Consider the following 11317-nt stretch of genomic DNA (forward strand, 5'->3'; position numbering starts at 1 on the left):
TCACGACTGCTCCAGCAAAGTGCAGCTGCTGCTCCTTACCTTGGACAAGGGGTATCTCCTCACGGCTGCCCCTCCTGATCTTAAACGTGGAGTAGCTCCTCTTGGCCCTCCTGCACCCATGCAGAGGCTGCTCCTTTTACATGGGGTTGCTCCTCTCGGCCGCCGTCCCTGACCTTGGGCGTGGGGTAACTCCTCTCAGCCACTGCGTCTGACCTCAGGCGTGGTTTAGCAATGGTATTTTACATTTTGCATAAGAATCCTTTTATATACTTTCTCTAGTTATTAAAAAGTGAGATTTCAATGATCCATAATAGATAAACTAAATCAGTATGTATGAGGTCATATACTGATTCTGTATACTAAGCCAACTACCATAAGCAGTCTGAGCATCACAGAGCTGGAAGAATATCTGAAATATACTTTACTAAAATATTTTAAATGACTATTCACTGACTGCTTCTTAACTCCCTTCTTAAAATTAAAAAACAAGCTAGACAAAAAGTCAGATGCACAGGTCATATGCTCAAAGATTCATACAGGAAATATATGGTCTAAGCAGCAGGCTGTATATTTAAAAGTCTTATAGTGACTATTTTGTAGGAGCAGGATTAAAAATATTTATTATCATTTCTTCTGAAATCTGAAATATTACATAGATGAACCTATCTACAAAACAGAAACAGACTTACAGATGCAGAAAACAATCTTCTGGTTGCCAAGGGAGAGGGGAAATGTGGAAGGGTGGGATGGAAGCTTGGGGTTAGCAGAAGCAAACTATTATATAAAGTGTGAACAAACAGCAAGGTCCTCCTGCATAGCACAGGGAATTATCTTCAATATCTTATGATAAAACATAATGAAAAAGAATATGAAAAATAAGTATACACACACACACATACAGCTGAATCACTTTGCTGTACAGCAGAAATTAACACAACATTGCAAATCAACTCTGTGCATGTGTGGTAAGTCACTTCAGTCATGTCTGACTGTGAAATGTAGCCTGTTAGGCTACAAATGTACCCTATTAAATGTAGCCTGCTGGTCTCTTCTGACCATGGGATTCTCCAGGCAAGAATACTGGAGTAGGTTGTCATGCCCTCCTTCAAGGGATCTTCCTGACCCCAAGATCAAACACATCTCATTATGTCTCCTTCATTGGCAGGTGGGTTCTTTACCATTAGAGAAACCTGAGAAGCCCCAAATCAATTATTTTTCAATTTAAAAAATAATATTTATTAATTTTTTTGTTGAAGATTGTATAAAATTGAGTTTTCCCAACATACAAAAATTTAAAGAAAATAAATGTATTTATCAGTTTGGCTAATTAGGACAATCGTTGATCTATTTAAGAATAATTAAACATACTCATTAAATTAAATGTTAAATTGTTCACTTTAAAATCATCCTGGAAGAGTATACCAAATGTTTTATTAATAATATGAAAAGTTAAACTCCTCAAATCCCCATTTTCTTATTCTACATATTAAAAGTGAGTTAATACTTTTCAAATATTTGTGCTTAATGTTATATATGTGTGTGTGTGTGTGTGTGTGTGAACCATAAAATTCCAGATGTTGAAGCTGTTTTTAGAAAAGGCAGAGGAATCAGAGATCAAATTGCCAACATTCGCTGGATCATTGAAAAAGCAAGAGAGTTCCAGAAAAACACCTATTTCTGCTTTATTGACAATGCCAAAGTGAAGGGTTAATGCAGCCACAATAGGGTAGCAGAGATGTGCCTGCAAACGGGTCTCTCTGCTCAGGCTGAACGTTCTTGCAAACGAGGCGTTCTGCCAAGGAGACTGGACACAGCCTTGAGGTTAATGGTCCCTTGCAAATGAGGGAACATTCCCTTCCTTATCATTCCTTTCCTGTGATAAGGAGGAAGAAAGGGCTCTGGACAGACAGTAAGCAGGAATTTCACTCCCTTTTGCTCTACGATAACATTTATGCACATGTGCTATACTGAGAAGGCTTAGTCATACAGTCTGGAATTCTGCCCAGGGGGGCTATATAAAAGTAAACTGCAAGCTTGCTTGCTTGCGCAGTTCTTTTTCCTCTGGCCGGAGTTGTGTCTGTCTCTTGTGTGTCTTGTCTTTGTGTCATTTCACTCGCAGTCTCCAACATCTGGCGCCCAACGTGGGGCTCGAGTGAAACCGAAAGGGTGAGTAACCCCGGGGGGATTTTAAATCCATAGCAGGGGAACTTTTGGGAAAATCATGGGGAATTCCTCACCCTAGCAGGGGAACTTTCAGAAAATCATGGGGAATTCCTCATCATCATTATGGACACAATGCATGGAGTTTGTTAAAGGACTTCTCCACTCCATAGGTCTCGACTTGTCAATTGAGTGAGCTCTTTCGCTTGGTGGAGCAATATTGTCATTGGTTTCAATATCAAACTAAGTTACAGTTAAATTTGAAGGAATGGAAAATAATTCAAAAAGAATTGAGAAAGCAACATCAGAAGGGTAATGTGATCCCTTTGAAGTTGTGGACTTTATGTAATGCTATAACACAGGCTTTGACTTTGCTATCTACTGATAATGAAACTAAATCTAATGCTTCAGTGAAGGGAGAGGCAATTTATGAGGATGTGCCAAACGTTAGTGGGGATCTGCATTGCCTGAAGGTAAGGATACAAGTAAGCCTCCTTCTGGAAATGATGAAACATCTGTTAGTTCGGAATCAGATTTGGAGGCTTCTTCAGTTTCGGCAGAGGAGGACAAAGGGATTAAAGAAATGACCCATCTATTCCAGGAATGGTGGAGATCCCGTAGGGAGGAGAGGAAATCTGCACCTTCTGCTCCTCCTTGTGCTTCTCTTTTCCCCACTGCAGTTAATCGGCCCGATGTGGGCAGCGAACATTGTCGGTTCTCCTTTCCTTTGTTTATGCTTCATGATGATGACTTGTCTGCTCCCCCTGGTGGGTTTATCGATCCTCCACAATTATTTCCCATCCAGAGACAGCAAGATGACAATGTGATAAATGTTCTATACACTCCTTTGGAATATAAGATTTTTAAAGATCTTAAAGCTGCAGTAGCGCAGTACGGTCCTCAATCTCCCTTTGTTTTGGCCATGCTGGGATCATTGGGAAAAGGCAAATTAATCATTCCGTTAGATTGGGAATCTATTGTCCAAGCTGTCTTGGAGGGTTCTCAATGGTTGCAACTTCGTAGCTGGTGGGAAGAAGCAGCTAGAAAGCAGGCTCAAATTAATGAAGGACAGAATCCCCCTGGTCCTCTCGAGGACAAGTTAATGGGAGAGGGCCGTTATTGGGCTTTAAGAGAACACGCTCAATACTCTGATCAGGACTTACAACAAGTCCGCCAGGTCTTCTTACGAGCATGGCGCCATGTGGTGCCTACTGGCCACGCCCAGCCCTCCTTTGTTAAAACAATGCAAGGTCCCAATGAGCCATATACTGATTTTCTAGCAAGATTGAGGGTAACTATGGAACGAGCTGTAGGGAAGGATGAAATTTCAGAGATATTATTACAAACTTTAGCTTTTGAAAATGCAAATACTGAATGCAAATGTATACTGGGACCATTAAAAGACAGGGTGCATCTATAGCTGAATATATCAGAGCCTGCTCAGGAGTAGGAGGAACAGAGCATCAGGCTAATGTCTTTGCTACAGCCTTGGCCAAAGCTATGAAACCACAAAAGGGAGGTAACTGCTTCCACTGTGGAAAACCTGGTCATATGAAAAGAGAATGTCAGAAATTAAAAGCTGATCAAGGTGCAATTCCTAAAGACAGAATAAGACTCCTCCTGGACCTTGCCGTCAATGCAGGGAGAAGCTTCATTGGACTAATGAAGGCAAATCTAAAACAGACAAAATGGGCAACCCAATACTGGGAAACTATCCTGCGGGCCTAAGTCCTTGGGGCCCAGGAACAATACCGGGGACTTTTCCTCCCTGTCTTCCTGCCATCCCGCCTACCCCAACCCTGTTTCCTCCCAACAACAGTTACCAGTCAATGCCTCATTAAAAGGACCTCAAATGATTTCAGACTTACGCTCTGCTACTTCAGGGAGGGCTGCTGCTGATTTGCCACTAGCTGAGAATGTTCTTTTGTCGCCAGGAGGAGGCATTTACAAATTAAAAACAAATGTATTCAGACCACTGCCTAAAGGCACCTTTGGCTTAATATTAGGCCATAGCAGTGTGGCTTTGAGAGGTCTAACCATAATTCCTGGGGTAATAGACTCCGACTATGTTGCGTAAATTTTGATTATGGTTTCTACTTCTACCACGCTTTCATTGTTAGCTGGGGAACATATTGCTCAAATACTTCTCCTACCTTATCATCCCTTTTTGGCTCTCCCTAATGAACGAACAGGAGGATTTGGAAGTACTGGGCGACATATATTTTGGGAAATGCTTATCAAAGATTCTCGCCCTGTTCTCTCCTTGATTATACAAGGAAAAAACTTTGAGGGACTAGTAGACACAGGGGCGGATGTTTCAGTCATTTCTTCTCAACAATGCCCCCAAGATTGAAAAAAAGAAAAAAAGCCCTCTAATGCTGATGGGACGGGGCTCCATTGCAGATGTCTGGAAGAGTACCCATCCCTTGCAATGCCAATTCCATAATGGAAGATCAGTGTCTGTTACCTTTTATATTGTAAACATACCTATTAATATTTGGGGAAGAGATCTTCTCTCTCCTTTGGAGACTTTTGTAACAATTCCACTGGAAAACTAGTAGCCACTGGTCAAATTCCTCGAGCACTCCCATTAAAATGGTTAACTAATATTCCAAAATGGGTTAAGCAGTGGCCATTACCACAAATGAAGCTCGAGGCGTTAGAACAATTTGTACAAAAACAACTCCAACTTGGTCATATAGAGCCCTCTACCTCCCCCTGGAATTATCCTGTTTTTGTTATAAAAAATAAATCTGGAAAATGGAGAATGTTAACCGATTTACGAGAAGATAATAAATGGATTGAACCTATGGGAGGATTACAATTGGGACTCCCCTTTCCAGCTCTTATTCCTCAGAATTGGTCCTTAATGGTGCTAGAGCTTAAAGACTGTTTTTTTTTTTTTCCCATTCCCCTAAAATTGCAAGATAGAGATAAATTTGCTTTTACAGTTCCTGTTCTTAATCATGCTCAGCCTGTTAAGCGTTATCAATGGGCAGTCTTACCACAGGGAATGACAAATAGTCCTACTTTATGTCAAGAATTCATAGCTTGCTCTTTACAGTCCCTCCGTCAAGAATATCCCAATTATATTCTATATCATTATATGGATGATCTCCTATTAGCAGCTCCTAGTATTGCTGAACGTGATGAATTCTTTCTAAAAGTACAGGAGGCTTTAAGACTACACAACTTGCAAATAGCCCCAGAAAAAAATTCAAAAAGACTTTCCTATTTCATATTTCAGGATGGTATTGGAACAACATAGAATAAGGCCCCAAACGTTGCAAATCAGAAGAGACCACCTCAAAACCTTAAATGATTTTCCAAAGTTATTGGGAGATATCAATTGGCTATGCCCGGTACTTGGGATTCCTACTTATCAATTACGAAATTTGTTTTCTACTTTAGAGGGACATACAGCTCTGGATAGCCCCGGAACTTTAACCCCATTGGCTTTACAGGAACTTCAATTTGTTGAGCAATGACTAAATGACGGTTTTTTGACTTACATGCGTCTCAACCTATTTCGTTTATAATATTTAATAGCCCTTATTCTCCATCTGGTGTAATTGCTCAAGAAAAAGGATTAATAGAATGGGTTTTCTTACCTAACAGTTTTTCCAAAAAATTAACTACATATATGGATAAATTAGCCTTCCTTATACAGAAAGGTCGCCATCGTATTTTACAATTGTCAGGATATTAACCACACCAGATTGTTACTCAATTAACAACTGCTCAAATATCTCGATGTTTACAATTTAATGAAAACTGACAAATTTCTCTTGCTTCATTTCCTGGTTCGTTTTCTAATCACTATCTGTCATCTAAATTGATTGATTTTCTCCGGACTAACGCTATGATATCTCATTCCCCAATTTCAGATGTTCCAGTTAAGGGACCCACTATTTTTACAGATGCAAATAAAAATACTGCTGGATATTGGACCCTGGAAAGTTCTAAGGTTCTCCCCCACTCATTTTCTTCTGTACAGCCCGCTGAATTGTGGGCTATCTATTTAGTTTTGCAAGATTTTCCCCAAATTCCTATTAACATTGTTTCAGATTCTCGATATGCTGTTCTCTCTTGCCTACAGCTTCCCCATGTCTCCCTTCCACTGATCCTTAAAACAGCTAGTGATAAATTGTTTTACCAAGTACAACAATTGCTCTTGCAGCGTTCAGAGTTAATTTTCTTTACTCACATCTGTGCACATTCTGCCCTTCCTGGACCCTTATCATTCGGAAATGTGATAATCGATGCCTTACTTTATCCTATAGAAGCAGCAAAACAAGAACATCTCTTACAGCATACCAACTCCAAAGGGTTACAAAAATCTCATGCTATTACTCGAAAACAAGCTCAAAATATTGTTCGTTCTTGTTCCACATGTGCACCCTTTGCTTTACCGTCTACCTCACCAGGTAAGGTAAGAGGACAACAAGCGAATCAGATATGGCAAATGGATGTAATTTACATTTCTTCTTTCGGACAACAAAAATATGTGCATCATACTATAGATACGTGCACACATTTTCAATGGGCCACTGCATTACATTCTGAAAAGGCTGACGCTGTTATTACTCATTTGTCATCTTGTTTTGCAGTTATGGGATTGCCAATTGAATTGAAAACTGATAATGCACCTGCCTACCAATCCGCAAAATTAGCTCACTTTTTATCTCAATACCATATAACTCATACTTTTGGTATTCCTTATAATAGTCAAGGGCAAGCTACCATTGAAAAAGCTAATCATACCTTGCATGAATATCTTGAAAAAATAAAAAAGGGGGAACAAGAGAGATTTATGAAACCTAAAGACATTTTGAATAAAACCTTACTTACCCTGAATTTTTTGAATATTTGGAGCAAGGGAAATCTATCAGCAGCAGAGCTGCATTTTCAAGGGAAAGAAGAGGATAAGAAGATCTTGAATATGCCTATTTGGTATAAAGATAAAGAGAAAGGTTAGATCCCAGCATCATTAATATATTTGGGATGAGGGTATGCTTTCATTTCTGTTAATAATTACAGGTTTTGGACCCCAGCAAGATTGATCAAAATCAACAATGGCTGATCCATCTGTTCAAAAATTCAAAGAGCTTACTATGCAGAAAAGCTTTACTTTCCATACAAGGGAAGCAACACCTCCTACGTGGGGTCAAATGAAGAGGTTGACCCAGGAAGCAGAGAAGACATTAATGAAGGCAGGGCAACATCTGAATCCTACCAATCTTTTGCTTGCCATGATGGCGGTGGTGACATGTCAGGTAATTGGTGTATCGGCAAGTAGTCATACATATTGGGCATATATACCTAATCCCCCATTAGTAAGAGTAGTTTCCTGGGGGGAGCCAGAAGTGCAGGTATGCACTAATGAGAATGCCTTCTTTCCCCCACCAGCTTGAGGGGGAATAGAACAACTATCTCATCATAAACAACAATATAATATTAGTAATTTGACCATTGCAGTGGAAGGCATTCCTTTGTGCATAGGAGGACACCCCTTTTGTCTGTCTACCAAGGAACATTCTCATCATTCCTATAATACATGGAGAGTAAAGTATAATGATTACCATTTTTCTACTTTTACTGTGCTTGTTTCCACCAGGGGCTTTAACACCTCGACAGAACCGATAGACATTCATAATGGAATACATATGTCACTATGTCCTGTTAACTTTTTTTGCTCCTTCTCTAGAATCTTTGGAGTGGGAACGTTGCCAAGGTCATCGACCATTTAAAGTCATGAATTATTCTGGGTCTATCATTGTAGATTGGAGTCCAGATCAGGGGCAATTCTTAGAAAAATGGTCGAATAAATCTCTGAGGTGGCATCGTGCAAATAGCACTTTGATGGGCCATGGTAATGAAACAGTTAAATGGCAGCAATTTGCATTTATCCCTCCTCAATTACAATAGCAGGGATATCCGCACACTCAAGGGGATATTTGGAAACTATGGGCAGTTTCTGGTAATCTCACTATCTGGTCAGGAAACTATACTTTGGATAGTGGCAACTCTTTGGGTCCATTTCATGTTAATTTGCACGTTAATAAATCTTATTCTGCAATGGCATGTGTAATATATCCTTTTGCATTGCTATATGGGAATTGGACCTGGAATGATACTGTGGGGTCTATGTCATGTGATTATTGTAATCTAACTCAATGTGCAAATCAGTCTTGGTGGAAAGAATTTGAAAGACGAGGCTGTAACTCCAATTTTTCGTTAGTAATTGTTAAAGCTCAGACAGAAGTATGGTTGCCTATAAATCTGACTAGGCCATGGTCAGATTCTTTTGCTGTTTCTCATCTAGTAACCGCTGTACAGACTTTGCTACACCAATCTTGACGTATGCTTGGTGTGGTCATTGCTTCGATTCTAGCAGTTGCGTCAGTAACTGCAACAGCGGCGGTGGCAAGCCTCGCGTTACACCAAGGAATTCAAACAGCTGATTTTGTTCGGGACTGGCATAAAGACTCTCCTTTGTTATGGCAACAACAACGAGATTTGGATGCACAACTTCCTACTGATGTGCTCCATCTTCAACACACAATTTCCTGGCTTGGAGATCAATTAGTGGTTTTATCTACACGAAGTGTGTTGAAATGTGATTGGAATTCTTCTCACCTGTACAACACCTGTACCATTTAACATGAGTGAAGGATGGGATAAAGTAAAACGATACTTGACTGGGCATCAAAATCTCACTATGGAAATTATGGACCTGGAACAACAAATTTTGTCTACATTTAGCAGGACTTTACCTGACATTACGGGGTCTGATTTGCTGAAAAGTCTTCAAGAGGGAATGAGTAACTTAAATCCATTAGGGCGTGTATCCTCACTAATTGGGACTACCTTTGGGAACACTGTGTTTATATTACTTTTATGTTGTGTTGCTTTTCTAGTCTTCCGGCGATGGCGGAAAGGGAAACAACTAAAGCGTGAAGCAGAGAAGAGCCAGACCATGCTACAATTTATAAAAGCAAATAAAAAAGGGGGAGATTAAGGGTTAATGCAGCCACAATAGGGTAGCGGAGATGCGCCTGCAAACGGGTCTCTCTGCTCGGGCTGAACGTTCTTGCAAACAAGGCGTTCTGCCAAGGAGACTGGACACAGCCTTGAGTTTAATGGCCCCTTGCAAATGAGGGAATATTCCCTTCCTTATCATTCCCTTCCTGTGATAAGGAGGAAGAAAGGGCTCTGCACAGACTCGCAGTAAGCAGGAATTTCACTCCGTTTTGCTCTACGATAACATTTATGCAAATGCGCTATACTGAGAAGGCTTAGTAATACAGTCTGGAATTCTGCCCAGGGGGGCTATATAAAAGTAAACTGCAAGCTTGCTTGCTTGCACAGTTCTTTTTCCTCCAGCTGGAGTTGTGTCTTTCTCTTGTGTGTCTTATCTTTGTGTCATTTCACTCGCAATCTCCAATACCAAAGCCTTTGACTGTGTGGATCACAAGAAACTGTGGAAAATTCTGAAAGAGATGGGAATACCAGACCACCTGACTTGCCTCTTGAGAAACCTATATGCAGGTTAGGAAGCAACAGTTAGAACTGGACATGGAACAACAGACTGGTTCCAAACAGGAAAAGGAGTACGTCAAGGCTGTAAATTGTCACCTTGCTTATTTAACTTCTATGCAGAGTACATAATAAGAAACACTGGGCTGGAAGAAGCACAAGCTGGAATCAAGATGCCAGGAAAAATATCAATAATCTCAGATATGCAGATGACATAACCCTTATGGCAGAAAGTGAGGAGGAACTAAAAAACCTCTTGATGAAAGTGAAAGAGGAGAGTGAAAATGTTGGCCTAAAGATCAACATTCAGAAAACAAAGATCATGGCATATGGTCCCATCACTTCATGGGGAATAGATGGGAAAACAGTGTCAGACATTATTTTTTGGGGTCCAAAATCACTGCAGATGGTGATTGCAGCCATGAAATTAAAAGACGTTTATTCCTTCGCAAGGAAGTTATGACCAACCTAGACAACGTATACAAAAGCAGAGACATTACTTTGGCAATAAAGGTCTTTCTTGTCAAGGCTATGATTTTCTAGTGGTCATGTATGGATGTGAGAGTTGGATGTGCAGAAAGCTGAGCACCGAAGAATTGATGTCTTTGAACTGTGGTGTTGGAGAAGACTCTTGAGAATCCGTTGGATTGCAAGAAGATCCAACCAGTCCATTCTAAAGGAGATCAGTCCTGGGTGTTCATTAGAGGGAATGATGCTAAAGCTGAAGCTCCAATACTTTGGCCACCTCATGCGAAGAGTTGACTCATTGGAAAAAACTCTGACGCTAGGAGGGATTGGGGGCAGGAGGAGAAGGGGATGACAGAGGATGAGATGGCTGGATGGTATCACCGACTCGATGGACATGAGTTTGGGTAAACTCTGGGAGTTGATGGACAGCAAGGACTGGCATGCTGCGATTCAAGGGGTTACAAAGAGTCGGACATGACTGAGTGACTGAAGTGAACCGAACTGATACGGTAAAAGCAACAACAAAAACAAAAAGTACACACACACACACACACACACACACACACACACACACATATATATATAAGAATACATCCTTTTTCCTTATCAGTACCTGAGAATGAAAGAGAAGTCATTCAGTCATGTCCGTCTATTTGTGAACCCATGGACTATCAGTTCAGTTCAGTCGCTCAGTCGTGTCTGACTCTTTGCGACCCCATGAAGTGCAGCACTCCAGGCCTCCCTGTCCATCACAATCTCCCGGAGTTCACTCAGACTCACGTCCATCAAGTTCGTGATGCCATCCAGCCATCTCATCCTCTGTCATCCCCTTCTACTCCTGCTCACAATCCCTCCCAGCATCAGAGTCTTTTCCAATGAGTCAACTCTTCACATGAGGTGGCCAAAGTACTGGAGCTTCAGCTTTAGCATCATTCCTTCCAAAAAAATCCCATGAATGATCTCCTTCAGAATGGACTGGTTGGATCTCCTTGCAGTCCAAGGGAATCTCAACAGTCTTCTCCAACACCACAGTTTAAAAGCATCAATTCTTTGGGGCTCAGCCTTCTTCACAGTCCACCTCTCACATCCATACATGACCACATGTAAAACCATAGCCTTGACTAGATGGAACTTAGTTGGCAAAGTAATG

The 11317-nt window shown here is 40.8% G+C and overlaps 1 long non-coding RNA gene across 1 annotated transcript; it reads left to right on the forward strand.

The window, feature by feature from the left end:
- Positions 1-2072: 2072 nt before the first annotated feature.
- On the forward strand, positions 2073-9438 carry LOC138074950 (uncharacterized). The gene is made up of 3 exons (XR_011144636.1): positions 2073-2166; positions 7201-7436; positions 9081-9438. It is a non-coding gene; the product is annotated as an uncharacterized lncRNA (long non-coding RNA).
- The last annotated feature ends 1879 nt before the right edge of the window (positions 9439-11317 follow it).

This window comes from Capricornis sumatraensis, chromosome 1 (assembly GCF_032405125.1).
Source record: "Capricornis sumatraensis isolate serow.1 chromosome 1, serow.2, whole genome shotgun sequence".
In the NCBI taxonomy this organism is placed as follows: Eukaryota; Metazoa; Chordata; class Mammalia; order Artiodactyla; family Bovidae; genus Capricornis; species Capricornis sumatraensis.